A 25,852-nucleotide genomic window follows, 5' to 3' on the forward strand; every position below is an offset into this window, starting at 1 on the left:
AATGTAATTGAAATAGGCAGAACTTCTCAGGTCAAATATTTAACTGTAATAAAACCTGAGGGTTGTTTTTATTCAAAACTTCATGATGAAAGGGAAATAAGTAGAACGGACTGCAGACTCCAGCATAAGAACTGGATGCGTGTTACGCTATATAATTAACAATCATAATTGTTATGATTATAGTCTAGTTTATGGATGAAAATGTAGGCTTTGGAATCGAACATATACAGGGTGGAGTCCCAGACTAATCACGAATTCATTGAATTCTATCTGAGCTTGTTGGTCAATTGAAAAATGGGCCTAATATACCTACCTACCTCATAAGTTATGTTAAAGACCAAGTGAAATGATATGAGCTCTATTTACATCTTCTCCTTGGGTGGTCTGATCTACTCTCTCAGTATCAAATACCATTAAAATAATGATGCATTTCAAATTTGTGATACAGTAGAGTCTCCTGCTCTCAGGATCTACGTACCAGCTATCTAAATGACTTCTCATTCAGCTTTCTCATAAATCCTCACATATCCAAAACCAGATGTCACACCATTATCTACAAAACCATTCAAGACAGAATCATGGGAGGTCATCTTCTCTCTTTCTCTCCCACGGGGAACTGCATCTAATCAATTCAAGTATTTTCAGTTTTACTCCTAGTCACTTCTTGAATCTACTCACTTCCTTCTGTTTCAACTATTACCTCCTACTCCATGCTACCATTCATTCTTCTCTTGTAATGAAAAGATCTTCATGTTTTTCCGGCCCTGTTATGGCCCTTCTATAATCTAGTTTCCACCAGCTCTTTCAAAAGCACACTCTGAATTACTTTAGTTCCTGCTAATTCCCAGAGTTTGGAATATAATAGGCACTCAAAAGTCAGCAGCTAATATTGCTATGACTGCAATTTTTATTACTGATTAAAATACTGTGGGCTCTCTAATATAATTTCCAAACCTCCATACCCTAGGATTAGGGGAATCCTAATAATGGCTAGATAAAGTGGTAGAAATGTCTTCTGATTTGTCCTGCAATTCTCGTTTAACTTTCTAGTGATATTTTTCTGTCTCTTCAACTCCTCTCTTTTTTCCTTATTAGTCTGTGCTGAATGTTACGCTTCTATATCAAGGCTCATATTATACATTGCATAAAATCCTCAGGATCTGTCATCGCTAAAATGTTATGTTCTAAGCCTTTCTGTGATTCACTCACAGTATAGTCAGCAGCATTCCTTTTCCTCACTTGGCCTGAGAGTAAAGTGGGTGTGGTGGGTGACCCATTTCCCTGTGTCAGAGAAGACTGTGATGTCACTTCCCTTTCAACAGCAGCATCTCAGGGTGCAGTGGTTTAAGAAGGCCAATAAATGGCCCCTCAACCCAGCTACATTCGCATCACACAGCTGATTGTTACAGAGAGATTCCTGGACCCCAGCTCAGACTAACTTACTTAAGAATCCCCAGAGATTGGGTCCAGAGCTATATGTTTGAATGTTGACAGTTCTGCAGAATGGCACTGGGTTGGCGACCTGACAGCCCTGAATTAGGACCTTTAGCTCCAACACCTGCTGTAGTGTGATATATGGCAAGTTACTTCCCACCTCTATGGCTCAGAAATCCCATCTCTATAATATGTATAATAATACAAATTATACTGAACTTATAGGGTATTAGTGAGGATTAAATTAACGCATGTGAAATACTGATAACCGTGTTTGGTCATTGCCAGCACTCAAACACATCAGCATTAATAATATTATTACAAAAACTTTATTATAGATTGCTAAGAGAAGATATACAGTATCTCATCTTGATTTTAAATTCTAGGATTTTTTTTTTTTAATCTCCTGCAAAAGTTGCTGACCTCAGCAGATCAAACACTTGAGCCCTTCTCCAGACGAAGTCCCTGGTTTCCCTGGGCCCCAGCGTGTTGTCAGTGGGATCATTGGCCCTCTTTGAGTTTTTCTTTGGCTTAAAAGCATTTGTGAAATTAAAGGGGCAATTTCCCAACTGCAGCATGGCCAAGATACTGGCAATAATCTTACTGGTATATTCAAATTACAGTCATCAAACCATGGTCCTACTGGAATTATTTCCTAAGCAAAGAAAGGGACCAGCCCATGTAACTTAGAAATACTTGTTCTCAACTTATATAACTAGAGTAACTTACTAATGAGCTGGACTATATCAGCTCATTTTTGAATAAAGATCATGGTTTAAAACTATTTTGTAAAATCTGTAGCTTCTAAAACCATGCTAGGCACGCAGGAGAAAATCAATACTTAATTGATGATTGATTATTACTCAAGGATTTGAAGTAATTAAAGCAGATCCAGAGAGTACTTAGCTCACAGTATTCTAAAGAAAGTAGCTTAGGTCTCATGAATAATAGCTTGTTACACATTCATATCAGAAGCTTCTAGATAGAACCTTTTTTCTTTATCCATTATACCCCCAATTACTGTCAAGTGCAAACTCTGTTCTAGCACACATTTGTCTCGTCATTATTTGTTTGCATGTATTTTGCACTTTTTGAATGCAGAGATAGTGTCTTATTCATGTTTATCCGTTTCCTCAGTCTCCCAAGGAACTCAAATGTTTATTGAATTGAATTAGTGAACTAATTAGTGTAGTGTTTTGTTTGTTTGTTTTTTTCAGAATCAGTGTAGAGGGTAAATAAATCTATTTTCCTAGAGATTTTCTGCATGATGGAAAGTTCACCCCCCAAAAAACAAACAAACAAAAACATAGGGCAGTGGTATCCTAAATTAAGACTGATCTATTAGGCCTAATGTCCTAATGACCTGATGTGTTTTATGACAGTATGTGATTGCTTTCACAAGAGGTATGTTTCTAGAAGCATCAGTTAGCACTCCTCAGCCTTCATGTGACACAAACAAATTCAATAAAATCTAGGTGGATCGAATTTCTTTAAATCTACTTTTTGTGAATGCCTCAAATTCATGATTGGGATATTACTGGGGAGTTGCAAAACTTGAGGCGCACATTATTAATAACAGAGTGAAGAGGAATGCCTAAGGAAGAAAACCATGAACCCAGAAAACAGATGGTTCTCTACTGTGAAAGCTCAGAGTACTAAGAAAATAGACACAAGGAAGTATGGGAGGGGTTTTGGTCAGTGACCCTATACTTATAAACTCCCAATTTTATAAGTATAGTTTACAAAACTCTCCCAATGGTTGAGGTTTTTTCCAGTGCAGGCCTGAGAAAGATTGTTTGAAGCTAAATTGAATTGTGTATGCAGATTTCTACGTGCTTTATAGGGAAAACACATATTAATAGCAAAAAGAAAGGACATCCTAGGCATTGGGAATGGAGAAATAATTAAGAAACTGAATTTGAAGAGATGGTGAGATATTTCCAAAGCCATGCAGATTCATATTAATTCAAATTACATCTTCGGAAGACCTATTATGAGCCAGATATTGTGGTACAGGTTCTCATGCATTTTCTCATTTCCATGTCAATTTAACTCTGAGAGGAGAATCCTAAGTATTAGATTTGGGCAAAGAAGTAATACCATATCAGAACTTCCCTTTCATGTCTTTAATTTGTTTTGAGAAACCGTTTCACATGAACAATCCTTCCAGGATGAAGGAAAGCCCCCTTCTGTTGACCAGATAGCAGTAAGGCAATTCTCCTTCTCAACTCGAGCTGAGGGAGAGGTGATGCGCTGTTTAAAGTCACAACTGTTCCAGAGGAGAACAGAGAGGCATACTGGTAAAACAGTGGCATATTAGACTTTTGGATTCTACGTGTTAGTGAAACTGTTATCTTTGGATTGTTGAAATACCAGGCAGGTCTAACGTAAATAAATTATAAGATTTCCTTGATAGAACGCAACTACATCCCTTGGCTCAAAACCAACCCAATGATAAACCAATTCCTAGAAGGGGACGGGGAAACCATAAGTATCCCATAACCCCCTGTCTTCTTGTCGACAGCAGGTTAGACCAGGCAGCCCAGAACAGACCTAGCAAATACAGTAAAACCTTGGATTGTGAGTAACGTGGTTTGCGAGTGTTCCGCAAGATGAGCAAACATTGGTAATACATTTTAACTTGGTAAACAAGAGATGTCTTGCAATGTGAGTAGCTTGTTTTCGGAACGAATTATGCTTGCAAACCAAGGTATTACTGTAGTTTACAAGACAGATGAGTGACTGGTGTAATCAACTCTCAGCAGGCACAATAGTTTAATGTTAGCACTAGCAGTTGTACTCATCACGTGCAAGGGAAAAACAAACCAGTTAATCAGATGGGCAAGGAGAATGGTGCACACTGGGAAAGAAAACCAAAAATGAGAGTGATGATCGCATAGCTCTTTGGTGTCACACTTGCCATGTCTCTATTCTAATTCAGATGAAGCCTGAACATGCTTTTCTCCCCTTGGGTTCAGTGAGATTCTCTTTCTCTTTAAGAAAACACACACATGTTTTCTTAAAATAAAAAAATGACATTTCTTTTTTTTTTCCAACCCCAGACTAAACCTGCTAAAACAATCTCATTCATTAAGGAAAAAAAAAACATTGGATCTTGTATTGGTACATTAACATACCAAATTATCAAGTCTCTAACATTACAAAGCTTCAGTTAAGAATTGGAAAATTGTTCCTCTCTTCATTTTATGCCTAAAAATAGATATTGGGGTTCAATTGGCCTGATCTATGGAGTTCTCTGATAAGAAGTCTTTCGTTAGTAAACTTCTGAGCTTTTAATTGTTAAACATTTGTTATAAGGCAAGCTTTGTTGACTCTTCAATGGATCAACGTTAATTTTTATTTTGACTTTGGGGATGTATTATTTGTTTTATATTTTCTCTGAACTTCAAGTTCAGAAGTTTTGTTCCATTATAACCAGTGTAGTTCACCTAGAATCTGAGATTGTTTTGAGGATACTTTGCTCAATTTATATACTCAAGCTCTCTACTAATTTTCCTATGAAGTTTTCATTTAATATTAAAATGTCAGAAACCATGTACCTACATTTGTTTGTCCCAGCATTTGAATAGGTTACTTTCTCTTGACATCCTGTTCTCATGCCAAATGTGTAATTTTAATCTTTGAATGTGAAACTAATGTAACTCTGGACAATCTCTGAAGGATTTGTCATATCTGAATTAATATTTAGATTTTCTTGTACAAGCCACTTACCTTTTCTGCTAAGTTGACATGAGTTATATCTTTGTAAATTATGGAAAGTTTCTCTTGATATTTGAGATATGATATCACACCCTCACTGGTAATAGAATTTTTCTGAGCCATTAAAAATGTCAGTGTAAGAGGTTGTCAAAATTGGAATTTCGGCTTAGGCACTAAGAAGCAGTAATTGCCACAAAAGGGACCAGATCAGTATTACAAAGGAAATGAAAAAAAGATCTGGACATTAGATTCTCAGGAACCCCTCAGGCAAGAGCATCAAAAAGGTATAAGATTTGGAGAGGGGAAAAAAATGTTGTAATAGGTACTTTTTCTGTGTTATTGTGTATGTGTGTAAAAGAACTGTTGCCATGCTTTGAATGAAGATGGAAATATTAATTTGTATCTTACACTGAACACTTCTCACCTCTAAACTGAGACTGGGTTTTATGACTTGAGATACATCTAGAACCATCTGGTATGCTAGATTCGGCGGGAATGCCATAGGGCCAGACACATTTTATCCAGTGGGAGGAAAATAAGCTACCTCAGTGAATGAAATTCAAAATAAAATTATGTGTTTTATTTTTACATCCACAGGGTGTACCTTTTCAACATGTTAACTACACCAATTTTTATTTAGACAAATTAGTCTGTTGGAGTATTACTTCTTGTGCTCCCTACATCAGGTGATCAAGAAAGATCATGAAAAATAAAACAAACAAAATTTTAAAAGACTACAGCATTGAGAGATGACTTTTCCTGGAAACCATATTTTATCAGAATATTTTATTTTGTTATTGATGGAACTGGTAAGAGGTATTCCTTAAATATCAGTACCTTTTTTGAGGTAACTTGCTGTTTTAAAGCCTAACGTTGTTGGGTGGGGCAGCTTATTTGCAATATATTGGACCCTTGAACTAAAACAACACTATCATTCAAATGAAAGTGATAAAAAACAAGTTCAGGTTGGGGTTGAGATTTTTAAAAATACAAAAGAAATAGGAGAAAAGCAACATTTTCACTTTTATTTCCATTAATATCTAAGGATAAGACATTTGAATTCATCCTGATGAGAGTATAATCTTTTAAGATGACATTTGGTTGAAGTGAAGGGAACCAAAACCTTACTGAAACGTTGAATGAGAATTAGTTGGCTGGGATTTTTAAAGGGAAGCATCACAAATAGAGGGAAGTGGCCTTTTTTAGGCTCCAAGGAGAGCTATATTCTATGGGTATATTCTATATTCTATGGGTAGCTGAAGAAAATGAAAATTAGAACAATTATATTTCTAATCCGTGAAGAAGAGAGTGAAACAGAAAGGGCAGGGGATTCAAGCAAACATGGAGAAGGGATGCACGCAAGCCGGAGACGGTAGATGAGCTAGTCGTTAGGGTGAAGCCCAGTTAGTCAACAGAAAAAGAAACAGAAGGAGAGAGCAGCTGCCGGCCCTAGAAAAGGATGTCCTAGTGCTAAGAGACAATTACCGAGGCACAGTTTTCATTCACTGAATATGTCACTCACTCAGAAAGCCATTCTAACAGCCCGTGGTTGATTTTATATGGGTCGAAATCGGTGTAACTAAATTGATGGTAGAAATAGACAGTAATAAAAATCGTGTTCATTTATCAAGTTTGCCATCATTAAAACATCTCCATGCAGTATAAGGCCATAATTGAAAAGAGAGATCTGAGAAGCTGTGGATAAATAGAGAACCGCCTTAGCCATAAAATGTAAGTGAGCTATTGACATCTGCGGGCCATTATATTTGCGAGGTAGAGTCACATAAATTCAGGACAATTAGCGCTTTATATTTAACTTTTGTGTCTGATAGCCTGACTACAGGGTACCAGATTCATAGACTACCCTATTCCCCTCCTCCTTTCTGTCAATGACAACTTGTCAGCCATCTCCCTTCCTGCCAATAGGTCCATCCCAGTGTGAGAGGAGGAGGGGCTGGAAAACCTGAACCACTTAGTATTTGCAAGTGTTAATAGTGCTGGTAAGAGCTTTACACAGAAAAAGAGAGGAATGCACTACCTAAAGTTACACTAGGCTATTATTTGTGGCATTTAATTACCCATGCAATTTGTGTCTCTCATTACCACATATGAGTATAATTGAGAAGGAGCCATTCATGACAAGGCAGCAATCAGCAAACATTTTGTTCTTTACAAACAATAGACACAAAATGTATTCATGAAGGCTCTACCAGTTTTATTCTGTGGAATTATCCGCTTTCTACTACCCTAGTGAATACTTAAATGTAAAGAAACTCAGCTATTTCTGTAAAATAGGACAGGGTTTTTTCCCATTGCCTCTGTAGGCAAATTATATTTTTAAACATTATGCAATTGAATTTGTAGTGATTTCCCATTAATCTGTGATTGTGAAATCAATATATTTTGTTTTAAAAAGATCTAAAAACACAGTAGTCTTACTAACTGAAAATGTTTTCCTTTACAAGTCCCCCTCTTCAATCTTGCTTCCTAAAGATAACCAGCCACTGGTAACAATTTAGTATGTGGCTCACCAGAATATTTTCCATGAGCTTCTAACCATACAGTCGTCCTACCTCTAGGTAACCTGTTCACTGACGAGTCACAATTCATTTAATGATTAATTAGCATGGTGGGGTTTTAGTTTTATGGCTTCTATCTCCATAAATAATGTGTTTATATCCCCTCTGTCAAATACCTGTTCCCTGAAATTCCCCACTTTAATGTATTAAAATTTAATTCAGTATTCAGTACCTTTTAAGATTCTAATATCTGATTCAACAGTATCCTTTCTGTAACGTTCCTCCCTTTATTTTATTTGCCTAAATGGGAAGAGAAAGGGGTCATAAGACTTAAAATTGGAAGGCAGAAGAGACAGTGGTCTGCTCTTTGACATCCTGGCCCCCTGGGCCTAGACCCAGAAAGGCGGGGACCAGGGTTTTTCTTATGAACATGGGCTCAACTCCTACCGTAGGAAAAGTCCCCAGGCTCCTGTTGGCTTGTCCTGTTTCCATCAGCTTCTTTCCTTCGTTCGTAGTGTGTGGTTTCTCGTTCACAGTGTGTATAATTTCATGAGGTGGATTTTGGCTTCACTTGCAACCCTAGATGTCACAGAGAAACAGGTGAGGGAGGACAGCCCATGAGCCTTTGGGCCCTGAGCTGCGTTCAGATCCTCAAGACAGGGCATGACCTTCCTGGGCATGGGCACCTCTTACCCCTAGTCTAGCTCCATGCTCCTTTTTGAAACCCCTTTATTCTGTAAGAAATGCAGAGATTGGATGTGGGAGTCTGCTGCCCTCACCTCAGGCATGCTACCCCACGGAGCTTGCCCAGCGTGGCTATGCTCAAAGGCCTCTCCTTTAGAAACCTCCTGTGAAATGCATGTGTTTTCTAGCTTAGAAATGTCTACTTGCTCCCAAACTCCAGAAACGTAGGTCCCGCTTTCGCAGAAACTTTGTCCCCGCATTTCACTGTTTTGCCCGCTATTAATAGAAAGAACTCAGTTTCGGCAGCCAAGCGAGCAGGGCAGTGAGATGCTGTCTCCTTCCAGAAACCACACTCAGGTTCTCAACTGAGCTGCCCCTTCATGTGACTTTGAGTGAAGTGGGACTCAAAGCCCCTCCCCTGCTGAGAGGGAAGGAAGTAACCTTTCACCCTAATACCTCTTGCCAGTAACCCTGCCTTTCCCATGAAGCCCTGTTCCCAGCCGCTGTCCTCTTCCCAGACCCCTCCTTAGATAAGTCAGGGGAAGGTTGAGTGGAGATACATTTTCAGCCTTTTTCTCTTTCCCTTTGGTAAGCCCAAGGAAATGATCTTGCCCTAGACATCATTTGGGGTCAATAGAAAATGATCCACTTACTACATTGTCACACAGATGTGTGTACACACACACACACACACACACACACACACACACACACACACACACACACACATGGTGCAATAGCATATTCCGATACGACCCACCTTGTGCAAGTTGATATTGTTTAGCATTTTATTAATATTGATTTATTTAATTGTTCAGGTACGGTTGACAGTCAATATTATTTTATTATATTAGTTTCAGGTATAAAGCATAGTGGTTAAACATGTATATAATTTACAAAGTGATCACCCCAATTAGTCTAGTGCCCATCTGGCACTACGCATAGCCATTACCATATTATTGACTAGATTTCCAGTGCTGTACTTCACATCCTTATGACTATTATATTTTGTAACCGCCATTTGTGTTTCTTAATGTTTTCACCTTTTTTTTCACCCAGCTCCCCAAGTCCCCTCCCATTAAATGCGCCCAAATGAGCGATTAGGTAAAATAGATATGGTGCATATATACAGTAGGATATTACTCAGCCATGAAAAAAGAATGAAATCTTACCATTTGTGACAACATGGATGGACCTAGAGAATATTACGCTGCATGAAATGAGTCAGGCAGAGCAAGACAAATACCATATGATCTCACTTATATGTGGCCTCTAAAGAACAGAATAAATGAACAAACAAAACAGAAACAGACTCCTGGATACAGAGGACACACTGATGGGTATCAGTATTTCCTTCATTGTAAATACGGCGCCACCACATTCTATAAGTAGGAGGAATAGGCGCCACCTCCTGGACAGGTTGTTTAATTGCTGGTCTCAGGCTCCCCAGATCTGCTTCCTCTGCCTCACTGACTAGCAAGCAATGTGGGGAATAACTGCTGCTGCAGCAGGCAGGGTCCTGAAGTGAGGGATGTGGAGCCTTGGGGTGTTAGCAGGAAGTAAACCTTCATGTTAAAAGCCACTAGGGTTTCGGGATGTTTATTGCTGCAGCATAGCCTCACCTATCCAGCCATGATAAAAGCTGAACTATAATTTATTAGGGCTTTACATTCTCTGTGTGCCATTTATTTCATTTCCAGATGTTTATTTTTGCACTGTTTCAGTGAATATCACTCTACGTTTATTGTGTACATATGAGTTGCCAGGCCGAGCATTTAATCTTTGTTGGTAAGTGCTAAATTTGTCTCTAAAATGCTCAGTTTACATGCTCATCAACAATATTTCAGACTGCTTACCCTGAATATTACGAATCTCTTTACTAGGCAATGAATTCATTTTAATTTATATTTCCTAGATTATTCATGAGATTTAATGTTCACCGGACATTTGTATTTCTTTTGTAAATTTTCTGTTTAAAACATTTTCTTTTTTTTATTAGATTTTCCTTTTTCTATTTAAAATATTATAGGAATTCTTTGAAAGTGAGGCTCTTTACTCTTTGTCTTTTATGTATTTTTTCAACACTCTCTACAATGTAGGACATTGCAAGTTTTTCCAGACTGTTTTATGATGTAAAACTTGACTGTTTTCATATGGTCATATCTATCAATCTTTTTCATATGCATTTCAGGTCATGTTTTAGAAGGTACTTTGTGAAAGCTTTTTATATATTTTTTCATACGGCAGAAGCTCAATACTGGCTGTACATTAGAATTATTAGGGGGGAGTTTTAAAATACAGATATCCTGCTCCTATCCCAAAATATCCTGATTGAATTGGTCTGAGGGAGTCCAGGTATCGGCATTTGTAAAAGCACTGTCACACCGACCTCCCCAGGGGACTGTGCAGCCAGGCTGAGGATAAGAGGTCTGGATTGATTATTTGAGACATCTAAAATTTATCCTACACATTTCAAGGAACACTGAAATCACCTTGTGCAACATAATTTGAAAAATTACTTCCCTGAATTTTAACTGTATTTTGTAATAAGAATCAAAGAAAAGCAACTTGGTACCTCACTCAGAAACTTAAATTGTGCCATGCCTAGCATCATCAGATTTCAATAAATCAGCCGTTACAGTAGCAGAAAGTTCCCATAAACTTGTAAAAGCGGAGAACAGGCCGCTTCCTTTACACAGATGTGATAATCTCAGAATGTTACTTTTTCGAACAATGAAGAAACACTTTGTCGGCATTGTGAAATGTGGTAAATTCATGATCAAGACCTTGAAAGAGAATCGCCCTCTTAAATATTTTCCAGTAGAAAAAGTGATTTTCATGCCAGATACACCCCATCGGGTCTCTCCTTGTCCTGGATGATTAGTTGAAACAAATTCCACTACATTGCACTTCACTGGCTAAAGAGGGGTTTTATTTGGAATCTGTGTACAGGACAATGGTCAACAAGAGAATAGAAGTCACAAGTCCCCCTTATCCTGCCATCATCTCATCAAGAGGCATGACCCCTTGACGGCACTGCCGAGCCCACAGCGTGGGTCTCTGTTCCAGGGACGGACACCTCTGCTTAGCAGAGTGCATGTGGGGAAGGCCCTTGTCAACGGAATGTCAGGAAGCCTGGATTTGAAATGGCAGCTTAGAGGTGTTCTGTGCGAAGACTAGCTGCCCAGCACACTTTTTAACATTTTTACTTTTTTTTAATTTTAATTTTTCGTTTTTAAAAAAATTTTCATAGTATATAAAAATAAAAAATAAAATTCCTCTCATCCCCTTCCCTTTGGCAGCCATCAGCTTGTTCTCCATCTCTGTAGGTCTGTTTCTGTTTTGTTTGTTTATTCTTTTATTTTATTTTTATTTTTTATTTTTTTAGATTCCACATGTAAGTGAGACCATAAGTATTTGTCTTTCTCTGTCGCACTTATTTCATTCAGCATTATAACCTCTAGGTCCATCCATTTTGTCGCAAATGGCAAGGTCCCATTAATTTTTATATTGCTAAATAGTATTCCACTATGTTTGTGTATACACATATATGTGTGTTTACACACACACACACACACACACACACACACACACTCCGCGTCTTCTTTTTCCATTCATCTATTGATGGACATCTAGGTTGCTTCCATATCTTTTTGTAGTTTGATAGACCATATACGTGAGGCTTTGTTTCTGAACTCTCTGTTCCATTGATCTATGTGTCTGTTTTTATGCCAGTACAATACTGTTTTGGTTATTTCAGCTTTGTAGTACAGTTCAATATCATGGAGTGTGATACCTCCCCCTCTGTTTTTCTCAAGATAACTTTGTCTATTCGGGATCTTTTGTGGTTCTATATAAATTTTAGAATTATTTGTTCTAAGTCTGGGAAGAATGCCATTGGTATTTTAATAGGAATTTCATTGAATCTGTGTATTACTTTAGGTAGTAAGGACATTTTACTAATATTAATCCTTCCAATCCATGAGCAAAATAGAATCTCCCACTTATTTGTATCTTGTTCAATTTCTTTCTTCAAAGTCTTACAGTTTTCAGAGTACAGGTCTTTCACCTCTTTGGTTAAATTTATTCCCAAGTATTTTATACCTTTTGATGCAATTGTAAATGGGATGTTTTCTTAATTTCTCCTTCTGATCATTGGTTATTGATGTACAGACATGTAACAGATTTCTGTATATTCATTCTGTTTTCTGCAACTTTACTGAAGGCATTTATTAATTCATATATATATATATATTTTTTTTCTTTTTTTGTGGAGCCTTTAATACACACACATACACACACACAGGGTGCCAAAAAATATATACACATTTTAAGAAAGGAAAAAAAACTATTAAAATTGTAATACAATGAATGACACTGGCATTCATTTGATTAATGCCATCTTTTGAGCGAATGTCATACTGCACATTGGTACTGTAATTCAATTCAACTTTGAAAAATAATACATAGATAGCACATATATATAGATACTATATCACATATATATTATATATTTATGTGATATATATCATCTGCAAATAATGAGAGTTTTACTTTGTCTTTTCCAATTTGGATACCTTTTATTTATTTATTTTTTTGGCTGATTGCTATGGCTAGGACTTCCAATATTATGTTGAATAGAAATTATTACAGTAGGCATCCTTGTCTTGTTCCTAATATTAGAGGAAAGTCTTTCAGATTTTCACCATTGAGTATGACATTAGTTGTGTATTTGTCATATATCATCTTTATTATGTAGAGATGTGTCCCTTCTGTACCCATTTTGTTAAGAGATTTTTATCATAAAAGGGTGTTGAATTTTGCCAAATGCTTTTACTGCATCTATCGAGATGATCATATGGCTTTTATCTATTATTTTGTTAATGTAATGTATCACATTAATTGATTTTCAGGTGTTGAACCATTATTGCATCCCTGGGATGAATCTCACTTGATCATGTTGTATAGCCCTTGTAATGGACTGCTGAATTCAGTTTGCTAATATTTTGTTCAGAATTTCTGCATCTGTGTTCATCAAGGATATTGGCCTATGATTTTCCTTTTGTGTTATGTCTTTGACTGGTTTTGGCATCAGGGTAAGGCTGCCATTGCAGAATGAGTTTAGAAGCATTCCTTCTTCCTCAGTGTTTTGAAAAACTTTAAGGATAGGTATTAATGTTTCTTTGAATATTTGGTTGAAGCCCTCTGTTCTTGGACTTTTATTTTTTGGCAATTTTTTAAATTCTTTAGTTTCATTGCTAGTAATCAATCTGTGTAGATATGGTATTTCTTCTTGGTTCAGCCTTGGAAGAGTATATACTTCTAGAAATGTATCCATGTCTTCTATGTTGTTGAATTTGTTGACATATAGTTGTTTCTAGTATTCTTGAGTGATTCTTCCTATTTCTGTGGTACCTGTTGTAACTAAAAGCCTTTGACTGGCATGTATATTATTATCCTCTATTTACATACTTGTTTGATCTTTGTGGAAGTGGTGTTTAGCTCTAAATTTTGATGTTCTTTTTCTATTTTAATGATGCATTTAAATAATTTAAATTTATCCCCTTAACTCATTATAATTATTTATTTATTTTCTGTTTGTTAGAGTCCCAATTTCTTGATGACCAGAATGGTACAGCTTGTTTGTACATCCTCAGTGACTAATAAAAATCCTGGTCCATAACCATATTAAGCAAATACTTCTCAACTGAGTGAGTGAATGGCCCTCTATCTCTTCATTTTCCACTCATCAACTTATAATTCCAGTTCAAGTGTCAAAATACTCCATTTTAGTCCTCAAAAATCCCAATTCTACATTGTTTTAATAGCTATTTTATAAAATAGGTAATTAAACACATTTCTAATTGTGTATAAATGGTTAAACTGGTAACGCCAAACTCCTCAGTGTTTTATAGACTAGCGCAAAAACTTAATTTACTTTTAGAAGTGTAATCTTTAAATTTTTCTAAATTCATTGACTAATCACCAAAAGCAATATTTATTTGGAATATATAATAGGAATCATTACTATTTATCCACAAAATGATTTCACTGAGCTGTTGAGAAGAATTTTGAGGAGGCAAATCCCTTTTTGAGTTAATTTACAAAACATAATAAATTCTGTGGGAAATCAATACTCTACAAGTTTTGACACATGCTTTCATAGATGAGTTATTTTGACATTCATTTAAAACAATCTTTAAACTAAAATTAGTTTCCCATTTAATTATAAGCTCACGGAGTTATTCTGAATAACATATATTACATGTTACTTTCCTAGGCATTTTGGAAATGCCTTTGGAAATTTATGTAAGTAAAAATGTACTTACATAAAGCACTTGATTAAAAGAGCAGTTGGAGTTAAAGGAATATGAACTGGAAGACGTTTTTCAATCAATGCAATGACTGGAAATTGACCAACATCTTGTCTTGAAGACAGTCAGACCTCAGTGTGCGTCATTATTTTGTGTGACTTTACTAATGCATGCAAATCTAAGCTTTTTCATATGTAAAATGAGGGTAACACACATACTCTATTTCAGGTAGGTTGAGGTAAGAATAAAAGTATGAATGTCAAAAAAGATTGTGCCTAGATTTAGTAAATATGACCAGGATTATAGTTCAGATCACTCAGTGACACCTCAGGGAAAGAAAGAAACCCTGGGTATTACCACTCGTGCACACCTCAGATACCCTCTGTGAAATGACAGAATGAGCTTCCGGAGGAACAGAGGACCCATCTCCAGGTCCATATGATGCTGCCACCGCCTTAGAATCCTCCAAATGCCAGGACCCTCACGACACCCACCTCTGGTCCTTAGAGCTAATTCTTCCCTTTACTATCCAGGCTTAGGCATGAATCCAAATGTCTCCTTCCTTACCCCATCCCCTTAGCTTAGAGAAAAAGGAAATCATCAAACAGTTTTGAAAATACTTTACTGAGGAAATAGAGCAAAGACAAAAGAGCTAATAAAATGATTAGGAACAAAACATTAACCTACTATGCTTTCTAAATTCTTATGAAAAAACGGTTAATATTATTCACAAACCTGAGTTCCATTCCTTTCCTTGATATCATCTGTCTGATGGTCTTCGCCAAGACAATTCTCTCTTCATGTGTGTGAGCAATTATTCCTGTGCATCTGGTTTTCGCCCCACATATTCTTATGGAACAGGCCAATGCATGAGCTAGACTGCTGACTGTTTTCAAGATGTCGTTGGCAAGAGTGTGTTATTCCTAAACTTGTGTTCAGAGGCCTTCATTAACTATCTTACACGGAAATCCCACATCAGAACCTTTTACAGATTAGTGTGTAAATTCATGCTTACATGATGTGTTAGTGACTATGTGTGAAAATTCCACTAGCGAATTATGTTTATCTAAAAGAACAATGGTTTATACTTTGTGCTATTTTACTACTATATTATCTTTCCTACTAATTACAATTTGTATTGTTGCTAAGTCTATCAAAATCTGAAAGAGATAATTCACGGTTTACATTGAGAGTGTTTATATAACAACACATCCTCTTTTGCCGTCTAATTTCAACAAAATAATGGAGACTTGATTACTCCATCCTCATTTAAAAAGTATGTGAGAGAATGCCCTGATAATAAAAATAAAAAATGTATTCTTTTGTATGCCATCCCAGGTAAAATTTCCTCTCAGGAAAAAAAAAAGGTAATTTCAAACCAGAACTAGAGATATGAAATTAATAATTCCAATAAATATAGTTAAGATAATGAATCAGAAGTAATAAACATATTTTTTCTAGCCATACCTCACAGGATGGTTAGTAGAATAAATAACATAATTTATTGTGCATGATAATGTGGGAGAATAATGTCATTTAAAATATTTTTAAATGAAATGATAGTAGTAATTTGAAGGAGATATAGAAAGGTATTTTATAAAGCTAGCAAAATTTTTCCTTTATTATATTAGCATGACATTTAAGCATTCTGAAAACATAATCAAATTAGTAGGCAATTACTTTGAAAATCCTCTACACGTGAGTGTTTATGGATTTACGAACTATGCTTTATTGTTTCACTTCTATTCTTTATTTCAACCTCTTTTAAAAACTGAGACCAAGATTGTTTCCCTCTGCCTATTTATAAAACTTTTCCCTCTAAATGACTCTGCAACATAGTGTATTAGAAATGGATAACAACTTCAAAAGACCTTTTCCTAGATCTCTCTTTGTTTATTTAGCTCCATCGCCTCATCCCCCACCAGTGTTGCTTAGAATGAGAATGTAAAATGTTTATTCTGAGCCTATTTTAGCTTTTATGTGTAAAGTTTGAGGCAAAGCAAAACTTCTCTCTTGTGTTGTAATTAGTCTATGAAAGTAATACAGTGCAGCAGGATGTTGGTTATTATGCTAAAATGATTCCCATGGGGTATTTTGAGGAGCAGGCACAGCTGTTGCAGAGAAGAAAATTTAAAAAAAAAAAAGTTACGTGAATCTTGAGTGGGGCAGAAGAACACTGGTGCTCCCCGTTACTGAAGAGAGATTGCTTCAAATACAAATGGAAAGGCAGCCTCAGGTCAAGAGTAGGTTACTTGAGAAACTTTCAAATATTTATTCAAAAGGTAATTTTGTGGTTTGTTTGTTTGTTTTTGCATTTCTTTTCTTTAAATTGAAGTGTAAAAATGGCTCAAATTATCTTTCTAAATTGTATTAAAATACAAATAAGATGTTTTAATTTTAGTTTGAACTTCAGTATGAATCTATATATGACATTCGTATTAACTTTTGACATTCCTTTTACAATATTAGTGATCCTAATTAACTCTAATAGGAAAATACTTAGACAAATCTAATGGATTATATACCATTCTAAAAATAATTGGTCTTGATTTAATGAATCCAGTTATCCTTACAGTTTCATGATACCAACGCTACCTACAGTAAACACCACAAATCAACATTTCCTTTTTTATAAAAACCTCTTATTCAATTATTATTGGAAGCTTATAAGAGCACCAAGCAAAACAAATGATTAAGGTTTATTCTCTACATAGATTCAGAATGCTGGTAAAAATAATCAGTATATTCTCTCTTTAACACTTTAATAAAATTGTTTCAGAAATGCAGCAAAATGGATGGCTGTTCTCATGTCATATCCACTCTTATTCAGTTTAGTCCGTTACAACATATCATCCAGTAGCTCACTAAAACATTGTATGTGTTAGGTAGATTATTGGGGGTCAGGGGCCTATCTGTATCAATCTATTGATCTACTTAATCCTTAATTTATTTTGGCATTCTAACCTCAGACCGAATTGGTTATATAGATGTCAAGAATACTATTGTAGGTTGAAAACAGTATCCCTCCAAATTTCAACGACATTTTCCCATAATATCCTGTAGTCCAATATTACTGTCAAGAAGTTGATCCCATCTTCATCTTTATTCCTGTGTTGATGTTCTTTTTAATCTCGTGATAGTGGTGGCAGCGGCGGCAGTGGTGTGTGTGTGTGTGTGTGTGTGTGTGTGTGTGTGTGTGTGTGTGTCTGGGTGTGTTTATGTCATATCCTGACTCTGGGAACTTTTGTTACCCTCTGTTTACCTCCAGTGCTCTTAAATTTTGTAATGGTGTACTATAGTACAAATGGTTTTTTGATATTTTATTAATTATGTTGGAAGGTAAATGCAACGCCCCAGTGACAATGCTTGTGTTTGTCAAGGTGGGGTTTTCTTGGTACTTCTTTGACTTTTGTTTTTTAAAGAACTTTTAATTTTAGTATAGTTTTGGATTTACTGAAAAATTACAAAAAAAGTAAAGAGTTCCCATATATCACACACTCAGTCACCCCTGTCACTGACATCTTACCTTAGCATGGTGCATTTGTCACAATCAGTGAGCCATACTAACACATTATTCGTTAAAAGCCATACTGTATTCAAATGTCCTTCGTTCTACCCAATGCCCCTTTTCCAAGTTTCCATCCAGACTACAACTTAAAGTTTAGTTATCTTGTCTCCTTAGGCTCTTTTTGTCTGTACAAGTTTCTGAGAATTTCCTTGTTTTGGATGGCCTTGACAGTGTAGAGTAGTACTGGCCAAGGACTTGGAGAAATGTCCCTCAATTGGGACTTTCCTGATGTTTTTCTTAAGACTAGACTGGGGTGACTGTGTTTTTTTTTAGAGGAAGACCACAGACAAGAAGCATCGTTTTCATCACATATCAAGGGTACACACTGTCAACATGGCATAACTGTTGATGTTTCTCTTGATCACCAGACTGAGGCAATGTTTGTCACTATGAAGTGACAAGCCATACTCTTTGAAAGAAAGTCGATCAGGGCAGACTGCACTTCAAGAGTGGGGGGTGACACTCCACCTCTGCGAGGGAAGATTCTATATAAAAGTTATTGAAAATCTGCACGAGCACTTTGTCTGTTCTCCCTATTTATTTATTCATTGTTTTTGTATCAGTGTGGGCTCCTGGTAGCAATTTCATACTTGAGGTTTTAATCAAATAATGCTTTATTTTATGGGTTGTTCAAATTGTACCTCTTTGGCAATAGGGCGCTCTTCTATTTGGGGTCTTTAGTCCCCTTGACGCATTTTTAACATCGTAAAGCTTTTTTGAATATTTCATTACTTTCTGGCACAAGATTCTTCAGACTCATCTCATATTATATTTCCTGTCCCAGTCCTAGACTCAGCCACTTTTTCAAGGAGCTTTGGTTCCTTTCACTGGAGAATGGTATTAGGAGCCAAGATGTGAGCTCCGAGTGTTTGCATGCTCTAAGTGTGTATCTTTGTTTCTAGTCCCTGTCAGCTGACAAAGGAAGCAAATACATGTATGCATGCCGTGCATACCCGGCATGTGTATTTATATGTGGGAATATTTCTGTGTGTAACCATATGTGTCTATATTCGGATAACAGTTCATCCTCATGTTTCTACCTCAAATCCATTACCAGATATCTCAGCCTCACCTTCTCCCCTTGTTTATCTGTACCCACTCCAACAGCTAGGAGCCTGGCCCCACCATCTATCATTCATTTACTTCATTGTTCAGTTCAGAGTATACAAATGCAGTGAGTGCTTTCAGAATTGTTAAACCTTACCTCTGCGTGTTGATTTCTTAAAAGCTTCGTAATAATTTGTCTTTCTACCATTAGCACATCATGGATTCATTTATTTTCATTGTCTCTATATATTTGTGTCTGTTTTCTTCTGTTATCTTCCACTTTCTATGAAAATTCTGTTTTTAATTTTCATAAATTTTTTGGTTTTCTAGTTTTTCCTCTTTATTATATCCTTCCTTTGCTTATGAGTGCACAATACATTTTCATAACTTCCTGCAATATAAATTACAGCTTTTGAATCTGCCTTTTGGCTCTCGGTACTCTCTCTGTTTTTTATTTCCTCCTGAATTCTGATTTTATTTCCATCTGTCTCTTGTTTTGTTTATGTCTGGTTACCTTTGATATCTGCTCAAAACTATGAGCAAAGCTTTAAGAATTTGATTGAATTTCCCACTTCTGTGGGCAGTGCTTCAGCCTGATCAGTTTGAAAGAATCTCTGTGCCTAGATGCAGAAGCATTCAGGTGCACCCCACCTGGGATAGGGGTAGAGCATACAGGTGTGTCTCACTTGGGATGGGGGTAGAGCATACAGATGCATCCCACCTGGGATGGGGGTAGAGCATACAGATGCATCCCACCTGGGATGGGGGTAGAGCCCAGAACTGGGAGGGGTGTTAGGGCAGTTTCAATGGGTCTTTCTGTTGCCTCTCTGGAAGGAGACAGTGAAGGCTGCTGGAAAAGTCCTTTGTGTAGAAAAGAGACTTTCATCGATGAGGCCTCACTTTCCCCCCCTCTTCCTTGGTGGCCTTGCATTCCGAGTTTTTGCATTTGGTTTTTCTGGAAATCCCTTTCTGATGTCAGTATTAAAAAAATTTGGTTAAAAGCCATTATTATGATTTTTTTTTCATCCTGGTCACTTATCTTTTGGGGCAAGTTCTTTTTTTCTTCTGTAACTATAATTTCAGTGAATATTTATCAGGGAGAGGAGATAAATCTGTGGTGTCAATGTGTTTACATATATACCCATAGTGGGTGTTAGCCACACCCAATATTTTGCTCTTATTGATAAATATTTATGGATAATGTCTATTTTATTTTCTTGTTGTTGGATTGCATGGGTGTAATGATTTCTGCACTAGACAAAATATTAATAGTAATACAATGGATGCTTATGTGATTCTTAAAAATATATAATAGTAAACTGTAAAGTTGTGGGTTTGTCAGACATAAAATGAAATATAAACATAATAAACACCCTACATGTGGCTGGCATTTTGTATAGATGTGTATATTTTTTAAATACGTTTTGTTCACACAGCTTTAGCTACCAAAAAAAGTTACGAAGGTGGATTGTGTTCTTAATCCAATCAGACAGTCCTTGAATTTTAATAGGGAAATTTAATCCATTTATAATGGTTGTCATAACCGTTACTTTGGTTGTCCCTCATCTAGTTAAGTTTTCTATTTTTATTCTTTTCATTAATATGAAGTATATTTTATAGTCTTTTTAGAGACCTTTTAAAGGCATAAATAATATCTCTCTCTATTTACTTTTACCAGTAATTAATTTAAATTCAAAATAGATTATGTAATTATCAGGGATAAAAAAGGCATTTTTTAAAACTATCTCATCTGTAAGATAAGGTAAAGGTTATACGTTTAATTTTACTTCTATTTATTTTTTCCCACTTCTGTTTTCTTTTATATAATTTCAAATTTTAGATCCATATTAGCAATCTCATCTTCAATGGTATATATTTTGATTTTAGAAATTATTTTGTCATATATATTTGTAATGTTTATACAAGTATTTGGGAATCTTTCTTTAATGGTTTTCGGACATTCAGTCTGTGTTTTTTATTTTCTAAAATTACGTTTATTAAGTTAATCAACTTGATTTATGCATTTACCAACTACAGTTTCCCTTAGTTACTTATATCTTCAGGAGGATAAGCTATGCGTGCTCTTTTAAACCTGTAAAATTTAAGATATTTGTATATTTTTTCATAATTTTATGACAGTCCATCCTTACGAAATCAACTGTTAACAGTCATGTTACTTTAAATCTTTCTTACTTTAAAATCTCATCATTCCACACCTTGTCCCTTGTTTTATGTCATCCATTTTTTTCTTTAATTTCAAAAGAACACAAAGTAGATTGATTTCTAAAATTTAATTCTCTTTTCAATAGTAAATCTTTATCAAAAATAAGTTTTGCCTGTGCACCTTGACCGTTGTAGCCTGCGATGCTGTAGTGCATTAAATGAGTAGGTAAGTGTTGTTTCTGAGCTCCGCTCGGGTGACCAGCAGCCTGTACAATCAGGATGATGGTTTTTCCTATTCTCTCTTACAAGAGAGCAGGGTGCTGTTCATATCCTCCTCTCAGACTTAGGTCTCAGTGTTTAGTGACATAAAAAACATCTTGGAAAAAATCTACAATGTCAAGTAGCCATCTATCTGTCTGTCTTCATTTTCCCCCAGCTTTATTGGGATATAATTGACATACAGCATCGTGTATGTGCAACATATGTAAATAAATTTAGTTAACATCCTTTACCTCACATAATTACAATGTTTACCCTAGAATGACTGCTTTCTCTGTCTGATAATCTGATTAATTATACAATAACTTATTTCAGATTTACTTGAAAACTTTTTTTTCTGTCATCCTCCCAAATACTCATAAATGCTATAAAAGCCAGGGCAAGAACAAAAGTTATTAACTTTCTATCATCAACAAATGGCAGTAGCAATTATTATATTTTTAGAATTTTAATATGTATACTTAAAAATGCTTTGGAACTTTATCAACAAAAATATGAAAAGATTTTGGTATTTAACCTGTTTATTATACAGGAACTCCTAAAGGCTATAGATTTTATCATGGCAAAAAGATTAAGTATAGAATACCTAAAATTTACTGCTTCCAAGACTTTTCCTCTGTTCTTCCAACCATCTATTTCATTTCCAGTGATTCATTGTGCCAATAACTGTCCAATTCCAACCAAAGTCATATTACATTATTGAGAATTATAATGTCACAAATAACGGTTGAGCGCACATCTTAATGATAGATCGAATTGAGATAGAGAGAAATGTCCCTGCTCATCTCTGGAAGACCTTTCCATGCATCAGGGGTTTGGCTTCTCTCTCTTAAACAGTGAGCATTCTAGGTTTCTGAAGTAGAAGAACTCACTAAGCATAGGTAAAGTTTTCTTTAGTTTTCCAACCGGCCTTGATGTTTTGCTATATAATTTAATTTGTTATTTTACTATTGGGAATTCCTCTTCATGTCTAGCAGACTGTTGATTAATATTTCAATTTCTCTGGTACAGTTTTACATTTTTTCTTGTCCCTCTGTGGGTAATTTGATGAGAAGTTGGAGGGTATCAAATGGACAACACTAGCTAGTTACCACCTTTACTCTGAAATTTGAAGCAAGCTTTTCAAAGAGCAATACATGGTTCTAACACGTTGAACTTTACCATGTATTTTGGGTATAGAAAAGAATTATAACAATTTTGGCAGATGTTAGATAATTAAGACAGTAAGGCAATGGCTATCCAAGAAAACGGGGGGATTACTTTCTTCAATAGACCTTTGATCTTCTTCACTTAATCCATGCATCTCTTAAAGACTAGAACTTTCCATATTTTCTGGTGATTCTTTATATACACAGGTTTTAGCTGCTTTGACTATAAAGATGATTCTTATTACTTTTTTTGCTGCAAGAATTTGCCAGCCCTAATTGTGTCAGCTAACACACATGTAGTTCCCCCGTTTGCTGCCCATATGCTGGCTCACCAGCCTGCACTTCCCATGAACTCATCCATACATGCCTCATCGCCCTTACTCTCACTATCTTTCTGTACAGTGGAGAAATCTGGGTGAGTTAGGAAGACCAAGGTATCATGAGGATTACAGTGATTTGGTCCTCTAATAACCAGAAGCATAGAGGCCCCCCGTGGGAACATCACATGACCATGGGAGTGGGGAGGTAAGGGTCCGGCCAAGGAGAGTCCTTGAGTGTTAGATCTGTGGGGTCAGTTCTAAGAATCAGCAGACCCGCCAACAAAGGCAAGTCATCCTCTTTTAATGTTTCACCTGGTTATTTCTTTTTCCAAGCCCATCAAGAGATGGGGTCTGGGCATTGCACTGGGCAGCTACAGCCTGGGTTCCTGTGCTGAGAGCTGGCCCTGGGCCTCCCAACTACCTGGCTCATCTCCTAGCTTTACATCTGGAATGGAGTCAAGTCCACGGGGAAGTTAAAGTGCTCCTGATAAGCTCTTTGGGGCCCCTACTGAGTTCCCTGTGGAGAACTCAAAAGAAAGACGTGATTAGACAGGGGAATTTCTTCCTGTGCTTACTGATAATTGATTAGAATGATCGCATAGGTGGCTGCAGTGATTTGCTGACAATAATGTGGACATTTCTTCAAATGAACATGTCAGGTACTTAATGAAGCTCTTCTCAGATGAATGGCAACTAACAGAAAGTGCCAAAGTCTAGCAGCATCACAAAGCTGTTCTCTGCTTGTGAAATGCCATGTCTTCACAGTTGAAGTACATTTCTTATTTCCTAACCTTTAAAACACACTCTTGATCAAGGGAATAGATCCTTATTTTGTGAATAATCAGTTGACAACATGTTAGTTTGGAGAGATTATCACTTTTTGTCAAAGAGTACACCATCTGTTCCTTATTTTAATTACCAATGAAAGAAGGACCTAATTCACAATTGCATCATAAAAAAGTTAGATGTGATTTAAATGCATTTGTGTGTTTTTTTAATCTGAAGAAGCTCCAGTGATACATCTGTTACACATTTTTCACTATTTTGACACAAATCTTAAGAAAATACTCAAATAAGGTATATAGAAAGCAAATATGCAAAATTTCCAGACCATTCCTATCAGTGTATGAACCTTAAAATTTTGTGTTATTAACCATTGCATTGATGATTGAATAAAGAAGTTATTATAAAATTAATGGGTATTTTAAAATGGCATTTAATTTTTCTAAAAAATTATATTACCTAAAGCAACTATATCAGTAAATTTACAAATGACTGTATTTCAAGAGCCATCAATCCATTTATATTAGGAGGGAGGGCATCTGGGGGATGATTAGGATTAGATGAGGTCGTGAGGGTGGAGCGCTAGTGAATGGGGTTAGTGCCCTTATCAGAGCCAGGAGAGAGGCTGCTTCCTAGCTCTGCTCCCCACCGCCATGTGAAGACACAGGGGGAAGTCAGCAGTCCGCAGCCGGGAAGAGAGCTCAGCCGGACTTGACTGTGCTGGCGCCCTGACCTTGGAATCCCAGGCTCCAGCGCTGTGAGAAATGAGCTTCTGGTGTTTGTCAGCTACCCGGTTCACCACGCTTTGTTATAGCACGGAGCACTTGCTGAGACAGTGAGTGTATAGCTCCCGGGCATCCTAGAACCACCTCGAGGCTCCAGGATGGAAACAGAGCCAGGAGGTGGAGAGAGCAGATTCCTGAGGCCATTTCCCTAGTGGACCCAGCTGCGCTGAGGAGCAAATTTTGCCTAAACTTGTCAATTGTACAGTCCAGTAATTTTAGTAATTAATGCAGATTTTATTTTAGTCCATTAGATGGCAACTAATTAAATTCATTAATCCTAGAGTGAGGAAGATCTCACAAATTTAGAAATAAGGTACTCAAGCCTTTTACTCAAATCATTCATACAAATTTAGTTATATATGATTAGAAGTTTAGGAGGAAATGTGAAAAGATTCTTATATTAAATTTACTGATCTTCATTATCATGTGGATTCATATGAGACTAATATTATTGGTAAACATTATGCAGTTATATCCTTGGTAATATATGGTGGGCTCTGAATACAGTGCTTTTTTATATTATTTAATTTAATCTCTTGTATACAATGAAGTCACCATATTTTTTTAATTTGATTTTAATTTAACTTATTTTAAAATATTTCAAATATAGATATAAAAATATATTGAAAGCCTGTATCCACCATTTGGTTTTATGCCATGTTTGCTTGAAATTTTTTTATCACAAACATAAACATCACAGACAAAATTGATGACTCTCTCTCCAGTGTCACTTCTGTTTATCTCTGCCCAGAGGTAAACATCCCCTCTGTGGTGATCATTTCCATGTATGGTTTTATACTTTATCATATATTTATATCTAGTAACTTTTCCATAATTGGATATTTATATTTTCAAACAACTGTAAAATTGTATCATATTGTGTTGACCCTTTTACAACTTAGGTTTTCTTTATTTATTGTTCATTATATTTTGGAGACTTGTTTACATCTTATTTTATTCCTTTAGAACTACCATAAAGATATCTATTTATACATGTGTCACAATTTATCTTCAACAATTTTGTTTTAATCTCAGCATTACCTATATGCTTAAAAACTGAAAACATTATAGAAGGAAGTAAAATTACA

Source organism: Hipposideros armiger, unplaced genomic scaffold, assembly GCF_001890085.2.
Source record: "Hipposideros armiger isolate ML-2016 unplaced genomic scaffold, ASM189008v1 scaffold_192, whole genome shotgun sequence".
In the NCBI taxonomy this organism is placed as follows: Eukaryota; Metazoa; Chordata; class Mammalia; order Chiroptera; family Hipposideridae; genus Hipposideros; species Hipposideros armiger.